Here is a 27,558-nt window from a genome sequence, read left to right as displayed (position 1 = left end):
TTTCCCCAGAGCAAGGTCCTTCAAGGTGCATCTCCTCAGTGCAGCATTTCCCATGCCCACAGACAGCCAATCAGTCTTATATCTATTTCCCCAAAATATATTATAGCCAGTTCTGTTAGAATATAATCAATTTACAGTTGTCTTTTTTTCTTTATTTCTTTTTGACAAAAAGGTTAGGTTTTTGAGGTAAAGGTCTATGATATTCCTAGCCTTTAACAAATGGCTGCTACACAGCTGTTGCTCTAGAAACATTTGTAGGAAAAAACATCTGCTCCCCTCCCCAAAAGACTCTGATAAATATAGCATCCTGTAATATGTTCTTTTCTATTAAGACCTTTAAGTTCCCTTCCAAAACTGTTATTCTGTGATTATTAGGCTATTTCCTTAAGTTTATCCATAATATTTAATGGTGTTCCCAGTCCTTATTTTATCATTCTAGTAGCTCTTTGCATTTGGGTTCTTGATGATTTAAGACACAGTAGGTCACCACTAAATATCACATAACCATGGCATCTAAGTAGAAATTGCTGCTTTTCATCCTGTGAAACTTTCCCTTTTCCATGGTTTAGGATTCAAGAGCAGTTGTTTACACAAACACAAAAACACCAAAGAACAAGATCAAAAATGGGGAGTCCAAATATTTTCTTTGATCTTCCATGGCATTATATTCATTCACTTTTCCATTCCAAGGGTCTGTATCAATTATCTACTAGGAAAATATATACAAATAAATATATACATACATACATAAAATTATGCTGATAAGTTTAAAAAGGTAGAGCTTGACATACACTTACAATGGAATCCTTTTTTTTTTTTTTTCCTAAGTAGTAATTTTTTGACTCGGAGTCTGAATCAGATTCAAAGCCTCAATTTGTAAATTAGAGGGAAACATTATCTTAAATTTTGCAAATATTTTATGAATATATTGTTATATAATGTCATGTAGGACTTAATATTAAAGAATGTGTCAGTCACAAATGTCAGTCATAATTTTATCTCCAGGATAAATTCTGGCACATAGTAAGAATGTAGTATCTGAAGATTTTAATTAGATATAGTTTTCTATATCTACAAGAAAATAGGAGATCCAAAATCCATCGGTGGTTCAGTTACATTTATATCTTTCACTGCATGGCCCGCCTGATCTGAAAGTATTGGCATCACAGATATGAAGCCTGTTTCAAATCAAAGGGGGAAAATGTTGAGTGCTCGCTTAACTATTGAGGGAGAAGATCTCCAAAGTCATGGCAGTATATATGCCAGGTCTTAAAAAAAAAAAAAATCAGGCCAGTTGGAAACTAATATACACATTAGTCATACAGAATAAAATTCCTCTCTGTAATAGTCATTAATGCTCTTTATAAAGATTTCATTTCTCTTCCTTCCAGGCTCTTGGTCGGTTTGTACTCTCCATCCCTTTTGAAGATAGGCACAGCTAAGTGACCTGCTTCAGTCAGTGAAATATGAGCTTCCATGCAGCATCCTTATGAGCTATTACATTTTCACTACATTTCCTTTTCACATTGTAGAAGGAAGGAGATGGAGCCTTCTTCAGCCTGTGTTGCTATGTGAGAATAATGTAGAACAGATTCCCCCCTACATTCCACCCCTGGCCAATTTAAGATGGACAAGGAGTGTGAGCCGGAAATAGGCCTCTGTTCTTTTAGCTGTCTGAGGTTTCTAAGGCTCCTCTTTTTTTTTTTTTTTCCTACTGCTGCATAACCTAGCCCATTCTGACTGATATATGTTCCAGTAATATAGTAGGGGATTCCCTGATTGTGTTGCCAGCCTCTTTAGACAATAGCACAGAAAAAAATACAAAGTCATTATCAAGTGATAAGGAGCATGGGTGAAATCCATTGATGCTTGCCATAAAAAAAAAAAAAACTGTTTTATATTGGTTTGAAATGAGCTTTCAATAGATGTGGCTCCAAAAAGAAGCTTACATAAGTCTTAAGGCCTCTCCAGGCAAGTTAAAGATGATTAAATGTTACTGGGAATTAGATTCCTCAGTTGTGATTACAAATGTTTCCAGAGACCAACCCTGAGCAAATTGTAGATCAACCATGAACCTCTATTTACAGTCAAATCGAGTAACTTCTGCTGTGTTTGTCCCTCAGTGCTTTGACATGGCCTTCCAAGAGCTGTAAAAAAACAAACTCAGAGGAAAGCAGCTATGGAAAACCAAGCCTTTAAGAAATGAAGGAAAGGGCCTTCCATTTATTGGTCAGCTACTATGTATGAAGCATGATTTTTTTTACATCCATTTTCTCGTATCAGTACCACAATACCTGTGAGGTGACTATTGTTACCTGCACTTATGAGGAGCTAGGTAGAGACCTTTTCCAATAAAAGTCAGTATGGCAAGTGACGCTGATCTAACCTCTACATAATGAACGACAAGCTTTGTTTATCAGGCACCTACCCTACCAGGGCACTGTCGGAAGCACACTACTTGTCCCTAAGAAGGTCACCAAATAGTCGGTATAATGAGCCCTTGATATAAATAAAGATGTAATAGTATGTAATAGTGTGAACTAAGGTTTCTACAACCTTAGCCTACAATACAAAATTTCTACTATTTTGTAGATAATGAAGACCACATATATCCCTTGGCAGAAGTCATTGACAACTGGGGTGGTTTTATTATTTTATTTTCTTATTTATTTATTTATTATTTATTTGTTTATTTATTTATTTATTTATTTATTTATTTATTTATTTATTTATTTATTTATTTTTAACTGGGGTGGTTTTAGAAGACAAGGGGGAAGTTGCTGTTAGCCTTGATAGAGGGTAAAAGGAAAAGGGATGGGAGTGGGAATTTAAAGGTGGGAATGACCGATAAAAAAACACGGAGGTAGAAATGCACATAACACATCTGGGAAATAGCACCAATCTGCCTGAAGCATATGTTTTCTTTCCATTAATTGATAGTGGATTAGTGAAATCAGTGAATATTCCATTTGGAAGAGATTGTGAAGCCCTTCTCTATTCCAACTAACTACCAAGTAAAAACCATTCTACCGAGCGCCAGAGAAGTGGTGCTTCACAGTCTGCACGAATACCTACAACAGCGATTTCGAACACTGCTGTCCATCGTAAACCTTGGTGACTTTGGTAAAATCGTAAGTTTCTATCAAATATTGCAGACCTAAAATTAATTTATTAAAAAAAATAAAAATAAAAACCATTAAAAAAAAAGGAAAAAAAATATTGCAGACCCACTGAAGCAGTCTTTTAAGGTGGAGCCTGGGTAAAGGCAAAGAGAGATAAGTGAGACCCTTTGTGTAAGTCAATATATTTTTACCCCTTACAACTGACATTTTAGGGTAGCTGGGTGGCCCAGTGGTTAGGGTCGTGATCCCACGACTTCCAGATCGAGTCCCACATCGGGCTCCTTGCGGGGAGCCTGCTTCTCCCTCTGCCTATGCCTCTGCCTCTTGCTCTGTGTCTCTCATGAATAAATAAATAAAATCTTTTTTAAAAACTGATATTTTATGTCTTCGGCATTTAGTGAAGCATGGGTAAAGGTAAAGAATGTCTGATGGCTATGACCCACCCACCTACTACGAGAAGCATACCAAAATATTTTTTTCAACCATACAAAGTAGTCTGTGTCAGAGTTTTGGTAAACAAAGCTCTATCTCCTTACATTCTCTGTGATGTTCTAGTACCTAAGTGTATCCCTTACAGAGAGATGTTTTAGGCAGCTGCTTGGTGGGCCTGCCCATTTTTATCTGGTCCTGGACTGATAATGTGTTTTCTTTTAAATAAATTCTCCATGGTATTCCTTATGCAAAGCCAGGGCTAAGAACATGGGGTAGAGTGCCTGCTGCTCTCACAAGGAACCCATTGTTGATGGGCTTTAATTTGAAGAATGTTCTTTTCTTGTGTTAGCCCAAGATGCACTTCACCATAACTTCAGGTCGTTGCCATATAAAATAATGCTAGTTTAATCCTAAAAATAGCTGAAGTTCAATCTAATATACTTCCTCTCCTACCAACCCCGCCACCATCACCACGGTCTAGCAAGTTCTTGTCTTTAAGGTAAATGGCTTATTCCTCCTACAGCGATGGCTGACTTCGTAGGCATGTAGCTTGAGCCAGTCCCATAGGGATCCACACTGAGAAAGACCTCCTGCTTGATTTAATGTTCTGCTATGAGCACCTTGGAGTTCTTCATTTTTGCTCTTTTATTTCACACCAGCCCCATAAATTATGTAGGAAGTGCTGCATGCAACAGGATTTTAAATGCGCTCCATAGGCTGGATATTCTGTTTTCGGTAAAGCCAGTTTGTCTTTGTTCTTTTCAGTCCATACACCTACAACTGTGCATGATACACACCAAGTAACTTACCTCAGCTTGGCACAATCAGGTGTGACTGCTGTGTTCCCTGTTCTGGAGAATAAGTTCCCGTCAGTCTTGCGGCAGCAAGACCACACTGTTGAGTTAGATTGAGTTTGCAGGGGCACCTGGGGGGCTCAGTCGGTTAAGCATCTGCCTTTGGCTCAGGTCACGCTCTTGGGGTCCTGGGGTAGAGCCCCACATTGGGCTCCCTGCTCAGCAGAGAGTCTGCTTCTCGCTCTCCCTCTGCCTCACCCCTCCCCCTGGCTCGTGCTCGCTGTCTCTCTCTCTAAAATAAATAAAATCTTTTTTAAAAAAATTGAGTTTGCAGATACAATGACATCCTCGTTCCATACCCCTAATTCCTTCTACACCCCAAAGCTGAAGGTAATTGGTCCCCCTTTCAGACTTATTCTTACCCCAGCCTCTGTTTGTATTCAGTGAAAATTCAGAGTCCCAGGTCAGTGTCTTTTTCCATTGTCACTGTAACTTTTTTCTTTTTTTTTTATGTTTATATGTATTTATTGTTATTCATTTTATTTTTTAAATCTTATTTTTTTATTGGGGTTCAATTTGCCAACATATAGCATAACACCCAATGCTCATCCCGCCAAGTGCCCCCCTCAATGCCCGTCAACTGTAACTTTTTTCAAGTTGACTGAAGCCTATTTGTTCATGTACAGCCCTTGGGTGTTCTTCTGGTAGATAACAATAAATAACAATATTCAGAAGTAAGTGAACGTTACCAACCATCTCAAAGCCTTATTCCTAGGTGATAATGGAAGCTTATCTTGGACCAAATTCTGCCAGTATATCAATATTTGTTAAACATCTGTTAACAGGCACAAATCAGTTCATACAATCTGTTTTGTGAGCTCAGTGAAGTCCCATTACCTGGTCACATCTTGCCTGAAAAGTTCACTGGAGGCAGATACAACTTTATTCTAGAGGAATGATCCAATTAAGGCCCATTGTAATTATCTCAAACTGAGGCATTTTATTCTTATTTTTTTATTTTATTTTATTTTTTATTTTTTTAAATGTTGAGGAAGACTTTATTCAATACTGTTGCAACAGGGGTCAAGATTATCCAAACAGGAGAGAAAGACTGAGCTCAACTCTGAAGACAGCAAGGATAAATAGAGTTTCACATCCAAGGTGGGGAGGGGGGCAGGGAGAGGGGGTAATTTTTTGCTACACTAACCTAACAAGACTCTCTCAAAGGACTAGACATCAAAGGTGGGGGTAATGAACTTGAACAGATATCAAGGTTGAGGGCATTCTTACTAGGACAGGGTTAAGCAGGCTAGCTGGCAGGGATAAGACTGGGCAAGGCCCAGCCTTAGTGGAGAGGCAGCGTGGAGGAGCATCACTAAAACTCAGTCAGTCCTTGTCACTAGGTCCAGCTCCTCTGTGAGTGGCAGGAAGGAGAGCCCAGGGACACCATGGAGAGGGCAGGGCTGCCCTCTGTGGCCTCAGAGGTCAACATCCAACATCCAGTGCACCAGTTCCAATGCTATCCCAGGCTGGAGCAGGAATCCCTCTGCTGCCTTCACTCAGCATAATACCCTCCAGTTCCATCCACGTTGAAGCAAATGGTGGGTATTTGTCATTTCTAATGGCTGAGGAATATTCCATCGTGTACATAGACCACATCTTCTTTATCCATTCATCTTTTGATGGACACCGAGGCTCCTTCCACAGTTGGGCTATTGTGGACATTGCTGTTAGAAACATCGGGGTGCAGGTGTCCCGGCGTTTCATTGCATCTGAATCTTTGGGGTAAATCCCCAACAGTGCAATTGCTGGGTCATAGGGCAGGTCTATTTTTAACTCTTTGAGGAACCTCCACACAGTTTTCCAGAGTGGCTGCACCAGTTCACATTCCCACCAACAGTGCAGGAGGGTTCCCCTTTCTCCGCATCCTCTCCAACATATGTGGTTTCCTGCCTTGTTAATTTTCCCCATTCTCACTGGTGTGAGGTGGTATCTCATTGTGGTTTTGATTTGTATTTCCCTGATGGCAAGTGATGCGGAGCATTTTCTCATGTGCATGTTGGCCATGTCTATGTCTTCCTCTGTGAGATTTCTCTTCATGTCTTTTGCTCATTTTTATTGTTTTTTATTTTTTTTTAAATAAATTTATTTTTTATTGGTGTTCAATTTGCCAACATACAGAATAACACCCAGTGCTCATCCCGTCAGGTACCCACCTCAAACTGAGGCATTTTAATGCAGGCATTTAGTTACATAGCTGATAAAAGAGCTGAGATGCCAAATAGGATGGTGTGACAATCCAGGGACTAGTAAAAGGAAAATATCTTTAACTTCCTGGGCTGGATGGGTAAAGGAGATGATGTTCCTGGTAGCACCTGGAGTCGGAACCAGAGAGAATCACTGCTGCAGAAGGTATAGGCCCCATTCAATCCTTAAACCCTTCTCACGTATAGGTGCACATTGTCTGTAAAATAGCATATCCAATCCACAAATCCCGAACACAGCTAATTTCGGCAGTGAGAGCCCATTTCTAATCTCTTTTATGCTAATTCGCCAAGCCTCTGGTACTGCACCTAGATAAAGATACCTGAAATGCTTTAGTAGTCACCTGTGGAGCATGGGCTTTCTGATTAGAATATCAGCTGGCAAATATCTGGGGCGTGAATTTTTAATTAGGATTACTAACTGTACCCAAAGCATAACTTAAAAAATGTGTGTGTCACTATTTATGTTAAAGTATTTTAAAGTAAATTAAAAGACATGACAGACAGTACCTCTTCTCCTGAGTTGTTTCCTCTCTCATAGCACCCCTTAATTATTTTCTTTTTTTTTAAGATTTTATTTATTTATTCATGACAGAGAGAGAGAGGGAGGCAGAGACACAAGCAGAGGGAGAAGCAGGCTCCATGCTGGGAGCCCGATGTGGGACTCGATCCCGGGTCTCCAGGATCATACCCCCCAGCCTAAGGCGGTGCCAAACCGCTGGGCCACCGGGGCTGCCCCCTTAATTCTTTTCAACAGTCCTTCCTACCCCCTCCTACTACCTGCAGCCACAACTCACTGAAGTCTACTCTTTGCAGACATACAGCTTCTCCACACAGTGGTGGTTGGCAGATGTCTTAAAGAAATTTTTCTGGGCAGCTGCACACACTGGTGCTCCTTCTTTCCAGATCTTCCTGGTGCTCCCTGCCTGCATGAGTCATGGCCCAACTCCCCCTCAGTACTTTTCCAGACCTCATGCTCCTTGTGCCTGAATGCTTAATCATGGAGAAATAACATCTAAGAATTCATATTCATGAAAAACAAACCCCACCACAGTCAGAAATAAAAATAAATAATAAAAAAGAAGAGACTCTTAGAAACAAAAGGAAAATCTGGGGCGCCTGGGTGAAGTGTCCGAATCTTGATTTCAGCGCAGGTCGTGGTCCTCAGGGTCGTGAGATCGAGCCCCACATCAGGCTCAGCAGGGAGTCTGCTTGATTCTCTCTCTTCCTCTGCCCCCAACCCTGTCTCTCTTTCTGTCTCTCAAAATAATAAATAAAGCTTTTTTTTTAAAAAAAAGAAATGGAAAATCTGACAGGAAGTTTTGGGAAGCTTTAATATGCCTTTCTCAGTTCTTGAAAGATCAAATAGTCAAAGGCAGAAAATCTGAATTATGTAGCTAATAGGATTGAGGAAATGAAGATATATCAAACTGTCTACAGATAATACAAGTAACCTTATGTAGTAAACAGCTATTACAATAGCTATGTAAGGTAACTTGTATTAATCTGTTTGTAAGGTATTTGATTGGTACCCTCAAAAACACAGAACACGGGGGCACCTGGATGGCTCAGTTGGTTGTGTCCAACTCTTAGTTTTGGCTCAGGTGGTGATGTCATGGGTTTGGGATCAGTCCCGTGTCGGACTCCACACTCGGCTCAGAGTCTACTGGGATTCTCTCTCTCTCTCTCCCTCTGTCCCTCCCCTGCTCAAATAAATAAATAAATAAATCTTTTTTAAAAAGTGCATCACGTGGACAAAGACATTTTCTAGCTGCAGGAACAATGAAATGAAAATTGATTAAAAAATTTAAACAGTATCAGAAACACTTGAAAATGTAAAAGGACATGCACCTAAATAATTCTTGTGTCAACAGGCAATCTTATGTTCAGCCTTTATATCAAGGCCTATGGGATGCATGAAAGCTATATTTAAAGGCAAATTCCTCTCTCTTATTGGTAAAAATAACCCCGTTTATGCCCAGTTCTCTTTTGACTTGAAATTTACTTAGTTTTCAATTAACATTGTCATCCTCGCTCTTATTATCTTTGTGTTTGCTGGTAACTTTTATTTGAAAAATTTCTCCTTAAAAAAAAAAAAGAAAAATTTCTTCTTTTAAAATGAGTGAAAATATCAGTGAGGGTGACAAAACATGAGAGACACCTAACTCTGGGAAACGAACAAGGGGTAGTGGAAGGGGAAGTGGGCGGGGGTTGGGGTGACTGGATGATGGGCAATGAGGGGGGCACTTGGTGGGATGAGCACTGGGTGTTGTGCTATATGTTGGCAAATTGAACTCCAATAAAAAAAATTGAAAAAATTTCTTCTTTTAGATTAGGTTCTTTAGTGATAATAGTGTTAAATTCTCTATTTTACCTAAATATGAGGGCTTTTGAATTTTAATATAACTGAATGATGATTTCATTGTTCCGGAATTTCAGTATAGGTAGATTCGAAGCTCCAAAGGCTTCCAGTTGTAAGAAAGGTTAGGACACTTATCCCGAAGTTGTGTCTACATAGTAAGACAGGATTTTTAATTGTTTACCAATAAATAAAAGTCAAAGCTTTTTAAAGATATTTATTGACACTTTATGTGAAATGAGGTCGAATCAAGTCAATAATTGTTTTTAATACTGTAGTTATGAATTTAGGTTGGCTTTGGGGAATAGATGAAGGGAGAAATGCTCAAGCTACCCACCACAAGCTATCCATTGGTTCATCATCGATCACTGCCGCTTGAACTGTATGATTTTAAGACATTATGTTTGTATATTTCTCTTCATTTTGTTTCTCTGGCTTTTCTTGTAGGGACCATGTTTCTTTGGACTTTTTGGCCTTAGAGATTTGGAAAATACTTATTTTTCTTTATACTACTGCTCTTCAAAAACACGTCATAAGTATATTCCCTAAGGCCCATATTGCAAAACAAGACATGAATTTTTTTAATAAATTAATTTTTATTGGTGTTCAATTTACCAACATACAGAAAAACACCCAGTGCTCATCCCGTCAAGTGCCCCCCTCAGTGCCCGTCACCCACTCACCCCCACCCCCCGCCCTCCTCCCCTTCCACCACCCCTAGTTCGTTTCCCAGAGTTAGGAGTCTTTATGTTCTGTCTCCCTTCCTGATATTTCCCACACATTTCTTCTAATACATGAACTTTTACTTCACATATGTGATCATAAGAATAGTTAACATTTTTAAGCACTTATCTGAACCACACATTGTTCTAACTCCCATATTTCTCACTTATATTTGTCCAATTTTATTTGTTTACATTGTACTGCTGCTGTATAAAAATCATTGTAATGACAACCATCCAAGAGAAGGGAGCTAACAGTATGATCTCTATAATGTTTTGAGTGAGCTTTGGACAACTATTAGGCTTTTATTATCTGACTCAGCTTGCACCTGGATCCAGCCAAGAGCAATGCTGATAAATAGTGAGCACACGTAGACCCACTGCTCCGTCAGTCATTTCTCTTTGATACTGTCTTCCAGATGTACCTATTTCCTTCCTATTCAGAGCTCTTGGCACTCCTGCTGCTCCATGTTACTACTGTATTTAGTCTCTCTCTAGGAGAACTCGTATTGTGCCAATCAACCTTTACCAGCACTGGTTGAGTTTTCTATTTACTCACAGGACATTGTCTGTTTCAGTTATCCGTTTTAACCTTGACATTTGTCTGATCATATCAAATGACTACATCCTTTCTTTGTTAGTACGTCTGTTTTATTAGTTCATTAAGGACCACTATAGCCTGAAAGGGGTTTCTTTCTTCATAAACAGTATTATATCATTATATCCTTCCCATTAGCAAGACAATTCACATCTTCTGGTGTCACTGAAATCTGGCTACAGCAGCATGGAGACGTCTTCAACTCTTTCTCTGTGCTTTTTTTTTTTTTTTTTTTTTTTTTTTTTTGCATTGTCCCACTATCCCAAGGAAGCTTCTAGCATCTCTGTGGCAATATGATAAAAAAAAAAAAGTAAAAAAAAAAAAAACTTCTGTTTTTTTAACTGATATTACTATTGCTACTACAGTAATTATAATATCTGTAAGTTCATTCAACCCCTGTGCCAGATACAACTTCTAAGCACTTTATGTGCAGTCGAGGTTCTTTAGTTTGTGGCAGAAAACTAAACTTAATTAGAGTAAGTTAAAAGAATTTACTGGCTCATGGAGTTGAGAAGCCCACAAGTTGATCTTTCTGTAGTCATGGCTTTTATCTACATGCTCAAATGAAAGAGATAGATCTGTGCTGTCCTTCACAGGTAAGTTTTCTTTTCTTTTCTTTTCTTTTCTTTTCTTTTCTTTTCTTTTCTTTTCTTTTCTCTTTTCTTTTTTCTTTTCTTTTCTTTTCCTTTTCTTTTCTTTTTTCTTTTCTTTTCTTTTCTTTTCTTTTCTTTTCTTTTCTTTCTTTCTTTCTTTCTTTCTTTTCCTTTTTTTCTTTCTTTTCTTTTCTTTTTTCTTTTCTTTTCTTTCCTTTTCTTTCTTTCTTTTTTTTTTCTTTCTTTTCTTTTCTTTTCTTTTTTTCTTTTCTTTTCTTCTTTTCTTTCTTTTTTTCCACAGATAAGTTTTCTACTCTCTTTCTTTCAGTATCAGGGAAGTTAGACCCTTTTACTGGGAAATATGGAGGCAAAGATAGCCACTAGAAACATTACACATATATCTCTATATAGTGCCGTATAAATGGGAATCTCAAACAAAGCAAGACAGAACAAAAACAAAAGCCAGTTGGCTCTGTTTGCATTATCCATAAACATAGACATAGATCTCTGAACTGACCACTGTGATCAGGGAGGTCAGTATTCTTATTGGCCAGGCCTGGATCACATGTCTGTAGGTAGGCAGGTTAAGTCCATCTCAAATTTTATGAAATGTACTCCCAACAGGAAAGAAGGGTTCTTTTTATTATAAGAAGGAAAAAAGGGGGATGTTGGGTACAAGCACAGATATACATTACATCATTTATTAATCTAATTTAGTACTTATGGCAGCCCTGTGAAATGTATATTATTGTTAGTTTTACAGACAAAGAAAAAGATTTTTTCAAGTCAGCTAGCATGGTAGCAGTCACAGGATAATAAGAGGAAGCACTGAGATTTGGCTTTTGGACTCGGCCTTGAACATTGCTCGTCAGTCCTTTTGTTTTCCTGGTTATCCCTTTAGACAAATTCTAAAGTGTGGCTAACTCAAACTACCCTCCTCAATAGATTCAGTGGCTTGCTACTTCTCAATAAAAGCAGAAGCTATTAGTAGTGATTTCTCCAATATTCTGTAACCTCACCAAGAGACATCTACAATTGCATGCATCCTTTCTTAAAGCTCTTATCCAGCGTGAGGCCAATCACACAATCACATCAGTATTCTAGATTCTACTCCCTCCTCACTTCTTGGTATATTTATTCAGTCATCCCCTCTCTCTTCTCTGTCTTCAACCTCACTACTGGCTGCCACTCATTAGCATTTAAACTCCGATCTGCAAAAATCTCCCTTCACTCCACAACCCCCTCCAGCTAGAGGCCTGTTTATAGGATTCTTCTTAGCTAGAATTCTTCAGTTTTCTACACTCACCGACTCTATTCCCTCCCTTCCTCTGTGTTCCTCAGCCTGCTGCAGTCTGTCTTCTATTTCCATAACTTTGCCAAGAAGAGTCAGTATTAGGATAATCAATGACATGCACATTGATAAATCCAGTGGGTTTCTTTTAGACCTTATTATACTTGATGTCTCTATAGCTTTAAACTCAGTTTATCATATCATATTCTTTTTGAAATCCCTAAATTTGAAGTTTCTCAGACATCTGTACTGAGCTATCATTTTATTCTCACTTTTCACATCCTCTCTAGGCTATCTCATATATGCAGTGCATTTCATTTACCATCTAAGCATTGATGACTCCTGAATTTAGATGCCCACCCTCTTTCATGACTGTCTTAGAATTCTAGGCCTCTATCTCCAACTGCTGGTTCGCTATTTCCAATTGGATGCTTCAAAAGCACTTCTGCTTTATCATGTTCCATACTCAAGTCTGGTTTTCTCCCCCTAAACTGAGTGCTTCCTTAAACTTTCCCCTTTCATGCTTCTATATGGTTCCTAAAGCCAGAAAGTGGTGTTCTGCTAAACTCCTTTATCTCTTTCCCCGACTACATTTAACCTATCAGCGAATCTTATCAATTCTAAAGGAAAACTGTATCTTGAAATTATCTTCTTTTCTCATCTTTATTTCTTTTTTTTTTTTTTTTTTAATTTTTTTTTTAATTTTATTTATTTATGATAGTCATACAGAGAGAAAGAGAGAGGCAGAGACACAGGCAGAGGGAGAAGCAGTCTCCATGCGCCGGGAGCCCGATGTGGGATTCGATCCCGGGTCTCCAGGATCGCGCCCTGGGCCAAAGGCAGGCGCCAAACCGCTGCGCCACCCAGGGATCCCCTCATCTTTATTTCTATGTCTGTAGTCCAAGTCACTATGTTCTCTTACCTGATCTGCCACGATACTTTCTTAACTGGCTCCCTGCTTATGTTGTTAGATCCTACAGATCGTTCTCCATGCGGCAGCAGCAGCAGCAGCATGATTTTTCTCAGATCTGATTGTGTCATTCCTCTGCTTAAATTCCTTTGGTCTCACTTGCCCTACTGCCATCCAGTGGTCTGTAGTCTTACAAGTCCCTCTGCAATCTCATCACTGTCTATCTACCCCCCACCCTTCTCTAACCTTATCTTTTACCACTCTTCTCCTTTGTCTCTGAATTCAGCCAGACTCAAATACTTAATGTTCCTTTTATAAACTGTATTTTGCTTCCAAAGAAACTTCCCTGTTCCAAGATTCTATTAGGTGTCTCCATTACGTGTATCCAGATCACCTTGTGCTTATGGTAGGCTATTGCAATGGCTTGTTATATCAGTCAGAGCTGGATAGGAAAACAGACACCATTCCAAATATTTCAAGAAGGAGATTCAACACTGGAAATTAGGTGCTTTATGAATCAATTGGAAGAGCTGGACAAAAGATGGTCAAGGAGGCCACTATTAGATTTGGGGTTCAACTCTAGCTTTCAGGAATTAAGAAATTGCTGCTTGCTTCCCCTTCTCTCAGGTCAGGAAACAATAGCGAGGAACTGGTAAATATGGCCACAACTGCCATACAGCATTGAGGTAGGTTACTCCTGTGGAAATGCCTCTAGGCTGCTACAAAATCTTGAGTCTGTTAAGGCCCAGGTGTTGGCCTACTGATCCAGAGAAAGGGTGGTGTGGCTTCCACTTCTCATTTGCTTTGCAAATGTCAAATTTTGGTTCCTATTGGCAGAACCTAAACTGTACCTTGAACTGTACCTTCCCTTCTGGCAAGGGAATTTGGCAAATGTAGTTTCTGGTCTTCTAGTCCGTACCAGGGAACAGTAGAGAAGTGGGTGAAAATGGTGCCAGGTTCTAATATTCACCACAACCATTCTTTTATCAGGCACCCTATCAAAACTGTGAGCTCTGTGAGAGTGAGGACTCCGGTTCCCTATTATTTCACCTCAGGGCCCATCTGAATGCCTGGCCCTATGAGTATTGATGTAATGGAAGAATAATGAGGTCTTTACATCTCACAGATATATTAGGGACATTATTGTTGATAAAATGAAAGTTAATTACAGTCCAAATTCTGTCACAAGAATATAAAGCTTTCTAGGACTTACCATTATATTGATATTTTTATGCACTGTTATGTTCAGACACTGTGCTAAATCTCTTTACCTGAATGAGTTCATTTAATCCTTAAAATAGCTCTTGAAGTAGATTCTGTGATTCTCACAATTTTATAGATGGGGAAATTAAGGCTCAGAGATTAAGTCAATTATCCAAGGTCACAAAATTTCTAGGAGGATAAACTGTTTGAAACCCAAGGATGTCTCATTTCAAAGCCTATGATCCATTCTCCACTGTACCATCTCCAGCTGAGGGAAGTGGCATTTCATGGGGCGATGGGATGCATCCATGACCTTTAGACTCTAAAGCTAGTGCTCCTTCTGAGTTCTCCCCCTGCATCAATTTAAACAACTTCTCTTATATAACAAAGAGGCTTTCTTAGGTTTCTTTCAAAAAGAACAAAGCATACCTGGCAAGTGCCCTCTTAGTAGCACAAAGCGATTTCAAGGGGTAACTGGGTGGCTCAGTCAGTTAAGCGTCCGACTCTTGGTTTCAGCTCAGGTTATAATCTCAGGGTTGTGAGATCCAGCCCTACATGGGGGCTCTGTGCTCAGTGGAGAGTCTGCTTGAGATTCTTTCCCCCTCCCTCTCCTTCCTCCTTTGTTCCTCCACGTGCGCTCTCTCTCTCCCTCTAAAATAAATAAAAATTAAAAAAAAACATTTCAAGCATTGCCAGATAAAATATGGGATGCCTAGTTAAATTTGAATTTCAGATAAAAAAGGAATTATCTTTAATTATCTTAGTGTAATATGTCCCAAATACTGCATGCAACATACTTATACCAAAAAAAATTCATTGCTTATTTAAAATTCAAATTTTACTGATTGCCTTATATTTTTATTTGCAATATCTAGAAACCTTAACCTCATTAGAAGCCACATTAATGAACGTAACCCATTTCATTCCCTAGACATTACAGCTTGCATAGCACTTTTGCCACCTTTAACTTATTTAACACATACAACAAACTTATGAGAAGTAAATTGTTTACTCTGTAAATACAACCAAGGACACTGGGCTAAGGATAGTTGAGAAATTTGCCCCTGATCATATAGCTCATGAGAGGTGGAGCTAGAGTTTAAATCTAGTATGTCTCACTCCATGTTATGTTCTCTCTCCTTAATGCCCTTCACAATCCAGCTCAAGCCTCACCTTCTATGGGAAACCTGCCCAAACTATTCCCTATCCAAAGGCAAATTTATTACTCATTATTTTATGCTGCCATGGATATTTGCACGTTATTATTATGGGATGCAGCACATTGCTGTGTAATTATGTTTTTCTCTCTGCCAGAACTGAACTTCTTTGAATAGTATGGTAGGCAGAACAATGACCCATCTTTGTGAGCAAAGATGCTCATATCCTAATCCCCAGAAACTGTGAATATGTTACCTTATATGGCAAAAGGGATGTTGCAGATATGATTAAGGCTAAAGATCGTAAAATAGAGGAATTATCTTGGATTGTCCAGATGAGCCCAATCTATTCACTTGAGTCCTTACAATTGGAGAATCCTTCCTGGCTGTGATCAGAGAGAGATGAGATGATGGTGGTGGGGGGTCAGAAAGCTGCAACTTTGTTGGCCTTAAAGATGGATAAGATGGACCATGAGCCAAGAAATAATAAATGCACACTGCCTCCAAAAGCTAGAAAAGGCAAGAACCCAGATTTTCCCCTAAAGCCCCCAGAAAGGAACACAGCCCAATTACACCTCGATTTTAGCTCAGTGAGACCCACTTTGGACTTCTCAGTTCCATAAGGTAATACATTTGTGTTTTAATGACCAAATCTGTGGTCATTGAAGTAATAAGGCGCCACCTCTTAGTCACTGCTATATTTCTAATGAGCAAAGTACCAAGTAAGCACACAATAAGTACTGAAATTGTTTGCTTGCATGGATAAATGGAAGTTCTAGCATACTGCTTCATGACCAGAGCATTATGAAACAAGAGCACCCAACTAGAGTGTGAGGAAGAAAAATGATCTCTACTTATCTTCCCTGAGCTAATGAGAGTAAATGATCTTCTGTATTACTTGGCCCAATGATCATAAATCTAGAAAAGGAACAGTGATAAGTGAGGACTCCAAGACCAGCCTTTGTGAGTTCCTAGTTGTGGCTATGATACTGAGGGGAAATCTCACCCATAGTTGCTACAATGATAAAAACAGCTACAATCTCTTGAATTACTATTTTAATAGTTGTCAACTTGTTGTGAACCTGAATGCCCTGCGACATGTGTTCATAGTTGCGTGTTCCCAGGTCTAATCTCTAGAGATTCTGAGTCAGAGATGGATCCCAGGTGATTCTGTGGACCATACTGCATAGGAGATATATAATACAATAATAACATATATACGCCAGGATGACCAATGCTCTCTTCTTAATCTTGCCTCCTTGTTCCCACAAGTTGCTCCAGGGAATACTTCTTTGGTCCTAAAGGCACCCCGGACACCAGATCTCATTCCTAAGTAAGTGAGAGAGCAAAGGTGAAGGGAATCATTTCCTTTATTTTTAATGCACTTCTCATCATAAAAGTATCCAGAGGTCAAGGTAATCAAGAGAAAATACATAAACACATTCTATTAAGTAGGCTGGCAGCAGAATCATCAAATGCAAGAACTTCTCAGGGGAGTTCATTGTGGCATCTTCAAATCAGGAAAGTTTAAAGAAGGAAATTTCTCTCTTTTTTAGTTAGACTAAAGAAATGAGAATTTCATCTATAACGAACCATTGAAAATAAAAGGTAACAGTTATGGAGAAATGCTTCCCATTGGTCGCTTTTATTTTTTTAAATAAATTTATTTTTATTGGTGTTCAATTTGTCAACATACAGAATAACACCCAGTGCCCATCCCGTCAAGTGCCCACCTCAGTGCCCGTCACCCAGTCACCCCCACCTTCTGCCCCCCTCCCCTTCCACCACCCCTAGTTCATTTCCCAGAGTTAGGAGTCTCTCATGTTCTGTCTCCCTTTCTGATATTTCCCACTCATTTTTTCTCCTTTCCCCTTTATTCCCTTTCACTGTTTTTTATATTCCAATTGGTCATTTTTAAATGGTGACCCCTGCCTTCTCTTTGCTTAAAAAAGGTAACACATTCTAAAACTAAAAAGAGATTTGAAAACCCAGAAAGATGCACAGAAGAAAATGACCATTTCCCATAATTTCACTGCCTAAAGATAAGCTATGGCCAGCATTTGGATTACCCTCAATGCTTTGGGTTATACATGTGTATCCTAGATATTTGAGATCATTTTGTCTATGCAATTTAATATCATGCTTTCTCCTTCCAGTTAACATTCTATCTGCCCCCCACCATGACCAACTTATTGTAATGAGATTGGTTTTGTTAAATTATTTTCTTTATTTTTTTTTAAAGATTTTATTTATTCATGAGAGACAGAGAGAGAGAGAGGCAGAGACACAGGCAGAGGGAGAAGCAGACTCCATGCAGGGAGCCCAATGCAGGACTCGATCCGGGAACCCCAAGATCACGACCTGAGCTAGAGGCAGACGCTCAACCGCTGAGCCACCCAGGCATCCCAAAATTATTTTCTTTAAAAGAATGGAGAGATTCAGAAATCTTAAGAGTCCAAAAACTGACTTCATGCTCAAAGCCTCTGCATATTATTCTTAAAGAGAAGCAATTAGGTCTTCCTGGAGTGTCAGAGGCACTGGGGCACCTGCAGCTGCCGACTGCTAATCATATTAGACAGAAGTTAATTTTGAGGTAACTTGCCCTCTGGCACCCCGCATGTCAGGCAGTGCAGTGGCTCCTTTATTTACAGTGGGCAATGCCATGTTTAGAGAATAATGTGCATTCCAGGCCTGCCATTCTCAACTGATTGCAGAGCTTTGTTGGAAAAGACGGAATTCTAGAATGTTATGAGCATAAATCACATTGTTGGAAATTGTCTTTCTCTAAAAGTTTATGGTTCTGGTGCAGCCCCATTTTTCTTCTGGACCTGAATTTGACTGAATTCCACTTGTCATCACTAAGAAATATTTTATTTTCATTTTCAATTCAGTCATAAATTGCTGAAAATATCCTCTCCGGAGGTAAATTAAGGTGTAGTAATAGCACAACTGAGTCTTAGCAGTGAAAAATATTCACTATATATTGAATATACATGGGTATACTTTGAACAAATATGATTGCATTAAAAAGTTGTCGACATTGTGCCCATCTTAAGGCCAAATTGAAGTTTTATCTGATTTGCCTTGTCTTCTGGATCTATTGCTGAAGGCAAATACCTTTCATTAGCTTCTTACACTAATGAAACAAGTTACCAGATTGGAGATATGAGGCCAAGTCAAGAAGGCCGAGTTCTCCATCCTCTGAGCATCTTTTTATCTAAACATGCTGGAAATTGTTAATTCAACACAAACCAAGGTTTGGTCCACTTTGGTGGACACTTAAAGAAACCTTAGTGCTGGTCATTCCTTGTCACTTTTCTAAACTGATCACTTGTTCTAAGTTGCACAAAGGCTATAATTTTGGTCAATAGACTGAGAAAACTATGTTGTGTATATAAGATCTCAATCCAAGGCAAGTGATGTTAGTAATCTTAAATATATTTGAGGTTTCGTGTTAATTTTTTAATATGGTGGCATTAAAATACAGAGGACATTGAGATTTTTCAAGGTGTTGATATGAGAGAGATACTTACATTAAGATATTTGTAAATTAGAGAGGGAGACAGAACATGAGAGACTCCTAACTCTGGGAAACGAACAAGGGGTGGTGGAAAGGGAGGTGGGCGGGGGGTGAGGGTGACTGGGTGACGGGCACGAGGGGGGCACTTGATGGGGATGAGCACTGGGTGTTATGCTATATGTTGGCAAATTGAACACCGATAAAAAAAATTTTTAAACCCTCAAAAAAAGATACTTGTAAATTGTTAATAACTGTAAGGATTAATTGTATTTTACACTAAAAATATGGTATAACATAGTGCAAAGAGCACTGAAAAGATGAGGAATGGTTTCTAGTTTCCATTCTGCCACTAATAAGCTGTGTGAACTTGACCGAACCCCTGCACTTGCCTGTGTTGGAGAGAAAAATGATAATAGAATATATCATCGTGTACAAGGTTAAATAGTGCATTTGAAATAATTAACAATCTGAGAAAATACAGGCTTGCACCAAGAAATGAGAACCAAAAATACAATGGCTATGAAAAAATAAGTCAATTTAACCCCAACTGGTATTTCTAAGATATAAGGAGAAACAAGCATCTGGTCATTTGCATAGTTTTGCTCACACAAACAAAGTAGGGTTTTCAGCACTCCCTTGGAAGAAAACCAACTAGCACAAGGGTTCTCACTCAGGAAGGACCGCAGCAGACTTCTGAACAAGGTGGCTCTAGGATGTCCATAGTGTTAGACCCAATGGCAAAAGGGGGAACCTGTACAGGCCTAATTTGTCAAGCAGCACGGTGGCACTGTCCTGAGAGTGGAACTAATTGCCCTGGGAACATGGGTGGAATCAGAAAGGACAAAAAGGTATTGAACAACTATGGGTGGGGCCTTCAGGGATACTTTAGACCTATTTCCTCTCCCACTAACTCTGGTCATGTCCACGTGGTTGATCAATCATGTGCTCATGTGGCCACTTAGCCTTACCTGTTCAGCTTTGCTTTGCTTTGCAAAGGTTACAGTGAACAGGGAATAGGGGGCATTATGCCTTCTGGGTGCCCTTCTTTTGTTATTTGATCTGGGATTGGTGTAACATAGGCAGCACTTTCATAAATCTTTTTTTCAAAGATTTTATTTATTTATTCATGAGAGAGAGAGATAGAGAGGCAGAGACAGGCAGAGGGAGAAGCAGGCCCAATGCAGGGAGCCCAACATGGGACTCGATCCCAGGTCTCCAGGATCACACCCTGGGCTGAAGGCAGCGCTAAACCGCTGAGCCACCCGGGCTGCCCTAGGCAGCACTTTCAACCAAAGGCTTTGAAGTAACTCAGACCTTGGTTTGAGTCCTGGTTCCACTATTGATGAACTGGGTGACCCTGAACAAGTTTCCTGCTTCCTCTGAGCCTCAGTTTTGTCATCTGTAAAATAAGGATAATGGTGGGTTCTCTATCCTGTAATTACCATACATGAAAAGATTAGCAAAAATGTGTCTAGGTTCACAGAACTAGGCATGGTTGAGCCACAGCTGGCTGACCTTATGCCTGCGATCGTAGAAGTGACCTAACCTGTTAAGATTGCAGAGCTATTTGGCAGTGAGGTTGGGTATGGGAGACACCGCTACTTGCCTCCTCAAAAGACATTCTCCTTCACTTCCTTACCGAGGAATCATTTTCCCCAAGAGTAGAATTGTGGCCAGCTAAAAATTCAACTTTCTGGGGTACCTTGGAGCTTTGGTTACTGTATACATGACACAGTTCTGTCCAATAATCGGAAATACACCAAGTAGGCTTTCCAATGAAGCTAGTTGTCCTAATAAAAAGGGGCAGACTCAGCTTACATGTGTCCTTCTTCAGGCTTAGTCATGAAAATAATACTCTAGAGGTGGAACAGCCACTTTTGAAACCATCTTGATATCAGAAAGGAAAAAGCCACAAGCTAAAGACGACAGAAGGTAGAGATGAGAGCTGAAAGGAGCTTTTGTAGAAAAGCTCTATCAGCCTGGACTGTGAATTTCCCGACTTAGTTGCATTAAAAAAAAAAAAAATCACTGTTTGCTTAAGTTACTATGGTCTGGTTTCTGTTACACACAGCTAAACCCAATTCCAACTGATATATTAGGATTCAAACCTACAGAAATTTATTCAGCACATATTTTCTGGTGAGGTCCCTAGAGACAAAGCTCTGCTCATACTGTTTTTCATCTTGTTTATTTGTAATAGTTCCCATCCTGTCCTTGGTCTTAACCATCAGCTCCTCGGGGACAAAGTGCTTGGAACCCAGGATAATGTGCAGTCAATACCTATGATTTAAGGATTGGGAAATTGGGGCCTAGAGAGAGGTTATTTAGTGGAGGAACAGAGGCTAGTGCTGAGGATTTTTGATGTTCAGTCTTATGCTCTTAGCATTAGGGCTATCCAGGGCAGACCAAGATGGGGTTTCCCACCTGGCTAGTACTGCTCATAAAGAACTGGGCAGCAGGGGCAGGTTTCAATGTTTGGGCAACAAAAGACACATTTTCTGGGGTGCTTGGATGGCGAGGTCATGATCCTGGGGTCTTGGGATGGAACCCCACATCGGGCTCCCTGCTCAGTGGGGAGTCTGCTTCTCCCTCTCCCTTTGCCCTTCCACTCCATGTGTTCTTTCTCTCAAATAAATAAATAAAATCTTTAGGGAAATGTTTCTGTTTTTTTTTTAATCTTATAATTTTGCCCCAAATATTCTACATAGGCAAGGAGTAAGCCTGTTTCCTTATCTGCAAAATGGGCATAACAGCACATCTGTCATAAGGTTATCGCTTAGGATCTAAGCAATCGATATATGTAAAGCTCTTAGCACAGCGCCTGGAATATAGGGGGAGTTTGAAGTAATAGCCCTTAGAGCTGAATTTATTGTCTTTAATGCTGAAGTGTGAATCTTTTCAATTTCTTGCTCTCAGAATCTTTGCGATGACTAAAATAAAAGTTCCATGGTCAGGCAAAAGTGAGCTCTAGACTGAGATTTGTCACCTATGAATTGAGGGACATTGGGAAAAGCACTCACTGCTCCAAATCTTGATTTCCTCTTCTGTAAACGGGGATTTTTTTTTTTTTTTTTTTTTTTTTTTTTTTACCTATCTCACTGAGTTGTGAGGATTAACTGAGGTATTTTATGTAAGCATACAACTTCGTGTGAGCACTAACTAAAACAAGGTATTGTGATCTTGAGGCGAATTGTTATTTAGAACCTATCTTCTAATATACCTTAAGGGGTTTTTTCCTTTTTTTTTTTTTTCCACTAATCTCTGAGCCTGGACTGCATGTGCATCACCTTCATTACCTTGGGTAGCCTGTCCTTCTGTGAGCTGCTTTTTAGATTTTTTTGCTAACTTTTCCTCTGTGTGATGGTTGAATTTTATGTGTCAACTTGGCTAGGTTATGGTGCCCAGTTGGTTGGTCAAATAGTGGCCTGGATATTACTGTGAGGATAGTTTGAAGGCCTAAGTTTACAATCAGTTAACTTTAAGTAAAGGAGATTATCATCAATGATTCTAGGTGGACCTCATCTACTCAGTTGAAGGCCTTAAGAGCACAAACTGAGGCTTCCTGGAATTTTGCTTTAAGAGTATAGTGGAATTCCTATCTCAGGGGTGGCAGGGGGAGAAATTCTGCCTCAGTTTCCATCCTGCTGACCTACCCTGTAGAATGCAGATTCAAGACTGGGACATCAAGTCTTTTTTTTTTATATAAATTTATTTTTTTATTGGTGTTCAATTTGCCAACATATAGAATAACACCCAGTGCTCATCCCATCAAGCGCCCCCTTCAGTGCCCATCACCCAGTCACCCCCACCCCCCGCCCACCTCTCCTTCCACCACCCCTAGTTCGTTTCCCAGAGTTAGGAGTCTCTCATGTTCTGTCTCCCTTTCTGATATTTCCCACTCATTTTTTCTCCTTTCCCCTTTATTCCCTTTCACTATTTTTATATTCCCCAAATGAATGAGACCATATAATATTTGTCCTTCTCTGATTGACTTACTTCACTCAGCATAATACCCTCCAGTTCCATCGACGTCAAAGCAAATGGTGGGTAATTGTCATTTCTAATGGCTGAGGAATACTCCATTGTATACATAGACCACATCTTCTTTATCCATTCATCTTTCCATGGACACTGAGGCTCCTTCCACAGTTTGGCTATTGTGGACATTGCTGCTAGAAACATCGGGGTGCAGGTGTGGGACATCAAGTCTTAACGTGAGTTTCTAGCCTACCCTACCGGTTCTGGACTTGCCAGGACCCACAAATGCACGAGCCAATTCCTGAATGCAAATCTTATAATACATGTAGTGTAAAATCTAGGATAAAATCTTACTGGTTATTGGTTGCAGTTCTCTGGAAAACCCTGGTACACCTTGCCCCCTTGTACAAAATGGGGTTTCAGGAGCAAATGGATCTTCTTCGTTTATTTTAGAAATTCCATGGAGAGCCTCATCTTGACTTCTGACATTTCTTCTGACTAATGGGAGAGGAGCAGCTGATGTGTTTGTATTTCTGTTTTCAAAACTAGCCTTTCATTCTCCTTTCACAGTCAATTTACTATTCCCTACAGCCTTTCACTTTAAATTTGCCACTTCTCTCCACACACCTCTTGGGAGTTTCCACTCCAATAGCTCTCTCTTTTCTTCCCCACTTCTCCTTGTGGCTATCTTGTCATAACTACTCATTAATCATGAAAATCATTTTACAAATCAGGCTGGGATGAACCTTGCGGCCGCTGGATATAACACAGTAAGAGCCCAATGAAGGATCTTCACACCAAGCTCTTCACACCCCATGTTATTGCACCACAGATCTTTTATCCTCTGGATGATTTTGAGGAAACGAGAGATTTGATAACAATCTTCAGGCATGTGGGGAGGTTCAAAGGATGACATGAAGTGCTCCCGGAAATCTCTAGGACCTGACTAAATCATGCCTGTCCCCTCATGACAGCTGAAGCTGCTATATGCCCTATGCAGACAAAGTGCTTGATTGCTTACCCATGGATATTGGTGTCCTAAGAAATTTTCATATCTATTCCAGAAGGTACAGCTCAGGGAAGCCAATTAATTAAACTAGTTTTCCAGCTGATAGATTGATGCAATACCACTGTTTCAGTAAAGCACAAATTAGAAGCATATTGTGTCTGATGGCGTGGTCATCTCTCACTGTTGAGTATAATTTGCTAGAAAAGAAGAAACAAAACAAGAACCAAACCTGGGAAGAGCTGTGGCAAGGGACTCTGAATGCTGAAGCACCCTTAACTGAACATGGACTATATGCCAAATTAAGTGTGTCACTCATGTTACCTCTTTTAAGTCCCAGAAATCCTTTGAGATAGATTTTAGTATTTTCCTAATTTTATGAAGAAGGAGATAGATTCAGGGGGTTGAATTACTTTCCCAAGGACATATGGCTAGTTAGTGGCAGAGCTGGCAGGAAAAAATAAGCAATAGTAATAGTCATGTTCTGACCCTCCACACACTTAGCAGGTTGAATTCCTGCTGGCCTGGTGACTTTTCCTGTGTCCTCTTATCACCTGTGGCCTTCTTTTTGTTATATAATTTAATGTTTTAAAATATTTTATTTATTGATCAAGAGAGGGAGTGAGAGCGTGAGCAGTGGGAGGGACAGAGAGAGAAGGAGAGACAGTCCCATGCAGACTGCTGAATGTAGAGCCCGACATGGGGCTCGATCTCACAACCGTGAGATCATGACCTGAGCCAAAATCAAGAGTTGGACACTCAACTGACTGAGCCACCCGGAAACCCCTCACCCCTGGCCTTCTACTTCTCTGGTCCACCACACATCAGGAAACCTTTCTCTATTTTCATGATGATGTATTATACTTTGTTGATCTCTCATTCTTTAGGGACCATTCCAACTGCTAAAGGATGCCATCAGGTCACGATGATAACAAGATGTGTGTATTTGTAACCTACCTGTGGTGGGTACAGCAGAATCCATCATAATGAAGGCATGAGAAAGGTTTCTGTTTTGTTCCTTGGTTGCCATTGCAGCTGATGAAGTATAAGACCTTTGAAGTGCAACTGCTTTGATCCCAGCTGCTCTGTAGCTGATCCTGCCAGGCTGCTTTGAAGTGAAGCAATCTACAGTTCCCTGTTGGTAGGATATGGGGAGTGCTAGAAGGAGTAGGGAGTTCATGGGACCAGTTAAGTGGCTGTTGCTAGGATCCAGGTGTGACATTTGATGAGAGCTTGAACTAGGGCAAAGGAAATGGACATGAAAACAAGGGGGCAGATAAGATAGATTCTAAACGGTTAAAATCCACAGGATATGGAGACCTTTTGAAAGTGGGGGAACTTTAAGATGAGTCATTAACTTCTGGTTTTCGAGATGAGTTGATAGTGGTGTCATTCACAGATGGAAGATGCAGTAACAGGAGCAGAGACTTCGGTTTTGTCTTGCAGAGTTCTCTTGGCAACCCATGGTAGGCAGGGAAACCAGGCGGAGGAAACCAAAAAAGGTGCAGAGATAAAAATCAACAAGGCCTGTCTATAAAACAGCAAGTGGATTGGTTTAATTGAAGTGCGGAATGTATGTTGAGGGAGAAGTAGGAGTTGAGGTTGGGGAGGGAGGGAGGCACTAGATCAAAAAGGGCTTTTGAAGCCATGTCAAAGAGTTTTGCTTTCATGCTTAGGGGCAATGGAAGATTCTGAAAAGGTTTTAAGCAGGAAAGTGACTTGATAGTAAAGATTTTCATTTTGGAAAATCTCTCCAGTGCAGAGGATATGGCCTGGGAATGGGTTAGTGACAAAACAGGAGGAGCTGTTGAAGGAGCTCAACTGGGAGATGATGGTGATTGAGACTAGAATAGTGGCGATGGAGGCTGAGAAAAGTGTATGGAAGGAAAAAGATTTTAAAGATAGAATGGGCGGGGCCCCTGAGTGGCTGAGTCGGTTAAATGTTGATTTCGTCTCAGTTCATGGTCTCAGGGTCGTGAGATTGAGCCCCGCATCGGGCTTTGTGCTGGGCTTGGAGCCTACTCAAGATTCTCTCTCTCCCTCTGCCCCTCACCCCCTGCTCATGCTTGTGCTCTCTCTCTCTCTCTCTCTCAAAAAAAAATATATATATAGAATGGGCAACACTTGCTGATGACTTAGATGTGGAGGAGAGGAAAAGTGGGAAATCAAGGCTAACCACTAAGTTGAGGTTGGTTTAAGTGAAATTTCACTTTTACCCTTATCACTCAGGAAAACTTATTTTATTTCTTCTAATTAATGCACTGCTTCCTCAGAAAATTGTGAATCCGTTATTTCTTTTTCTTTTGGAGGTTTTGTGTTATTTAAACCCATCAGTATTTATTGTATCTGTAGTATACAAGAATCAGATGGTAATACTTGGAATCAAGTCAACATGTAGCTCTGATGGTGTAAAGGCAGCAAAAGGAAAGGGCACTTGACAAGGAATAAAAATATATGTGCTCTTCATCTAACACACGTAATCCCTCTGAGCCCCTATTTTTTTTCAATCCTCAATAATAACCAAACAACACAGAAAAGTGTGCGTGTGTATGCCCACGTATGTGTTGGCACAAGGCTAAGACTAGAACTCTAAATCCCTCCTTGCCATAAACATGCTGTCTTAATCATATTCATGGAAAATAGGGCTTTGCGTCTGATATTAACAATTCCAACAATATTGGCTCTCTGAAGGCAAAGTTATTTATTTTACATTTTATTTAACATTTTCTAATCATCTCCTGCAGTTTGTCTTATCCATTCACTTTCTGAATTTTCAATTAATACTAAACACCATGAAGTAAGGACATGGTGCTCTTGTCATAGTCTGCTTGGGTTGTAAATGGCACAGTGATGTCAGCTTGACCTAATGCATCAGCTATGATTGCCCCTCATTTTGTCACCAAAGTCAAGAATTTTTTTTTTCCTTCTCCTTTTTGGTAGTACCTCATATCAAAAGATTTTGAAACATCTAAGAGTGCTGGATAGGAGGATTGGATTACTTTGAAATACCTATCCAAATAGTGAACCACTTTTCTTGCTCATCACCCTTGAGCTGGTAAATACAGGTAATTCACTCTTGTGCAGAAGGAAATGGTTATGTGCACCTTATTTCACATGGCTTCCCAGCACCATGTGGGAAATAATTTAGTACCTCTGCAGTAGGCAAACAAAGACAGCCTATTCAGCTGTTACAAATTGATCATCCAAAAGATTTTGATAAATCACCACCACCTATGTGTCATGGAAATACTAAATACTGAATATGCTAAGCTATTAAATAATTCACTGAAATATATCTTGTATGCTAACGCTAGTATGAATTTTGAACTAGCCCCTGACCAAAGAACGAGTATTTTTCTCTTTCTTTCATCTCTTACAACTTGTCTCCATGTGATGTTTTATTGTCAGAGTGAACCATGTAAGTTTAAAAAGTATAGAACTATCTAGTTTTCTTTTTAAGAAACTGAAAGTGATTTAGAATATAATTTTAATCCCATAGCTCTCAGATAATGAAATTTATGTCAAGCAATTAAATACGATTTAGAATTGAAGCCACTAGCAATATCCCAATAGTGATGCTCATACCCTACGCTGTAAGACAGTGGTGAC

The sequence above is a fragment of the Vulpes vulpes genome, chromosome X (genome assembly GCF_048418805.1).
Source record: "Vulpes vulpes isolate BD-2025 chromosome X, VulVul3, whole genome shotgun sequence".
Lineage (NCBI taxonomy): Eukaryota > Metazoa > Chordata > Mammalia > Carnivora > Canidae > Vulpes > Vulpes vulpes.
Note: the sequence above shows the minus strand (reverse complement) of the source record.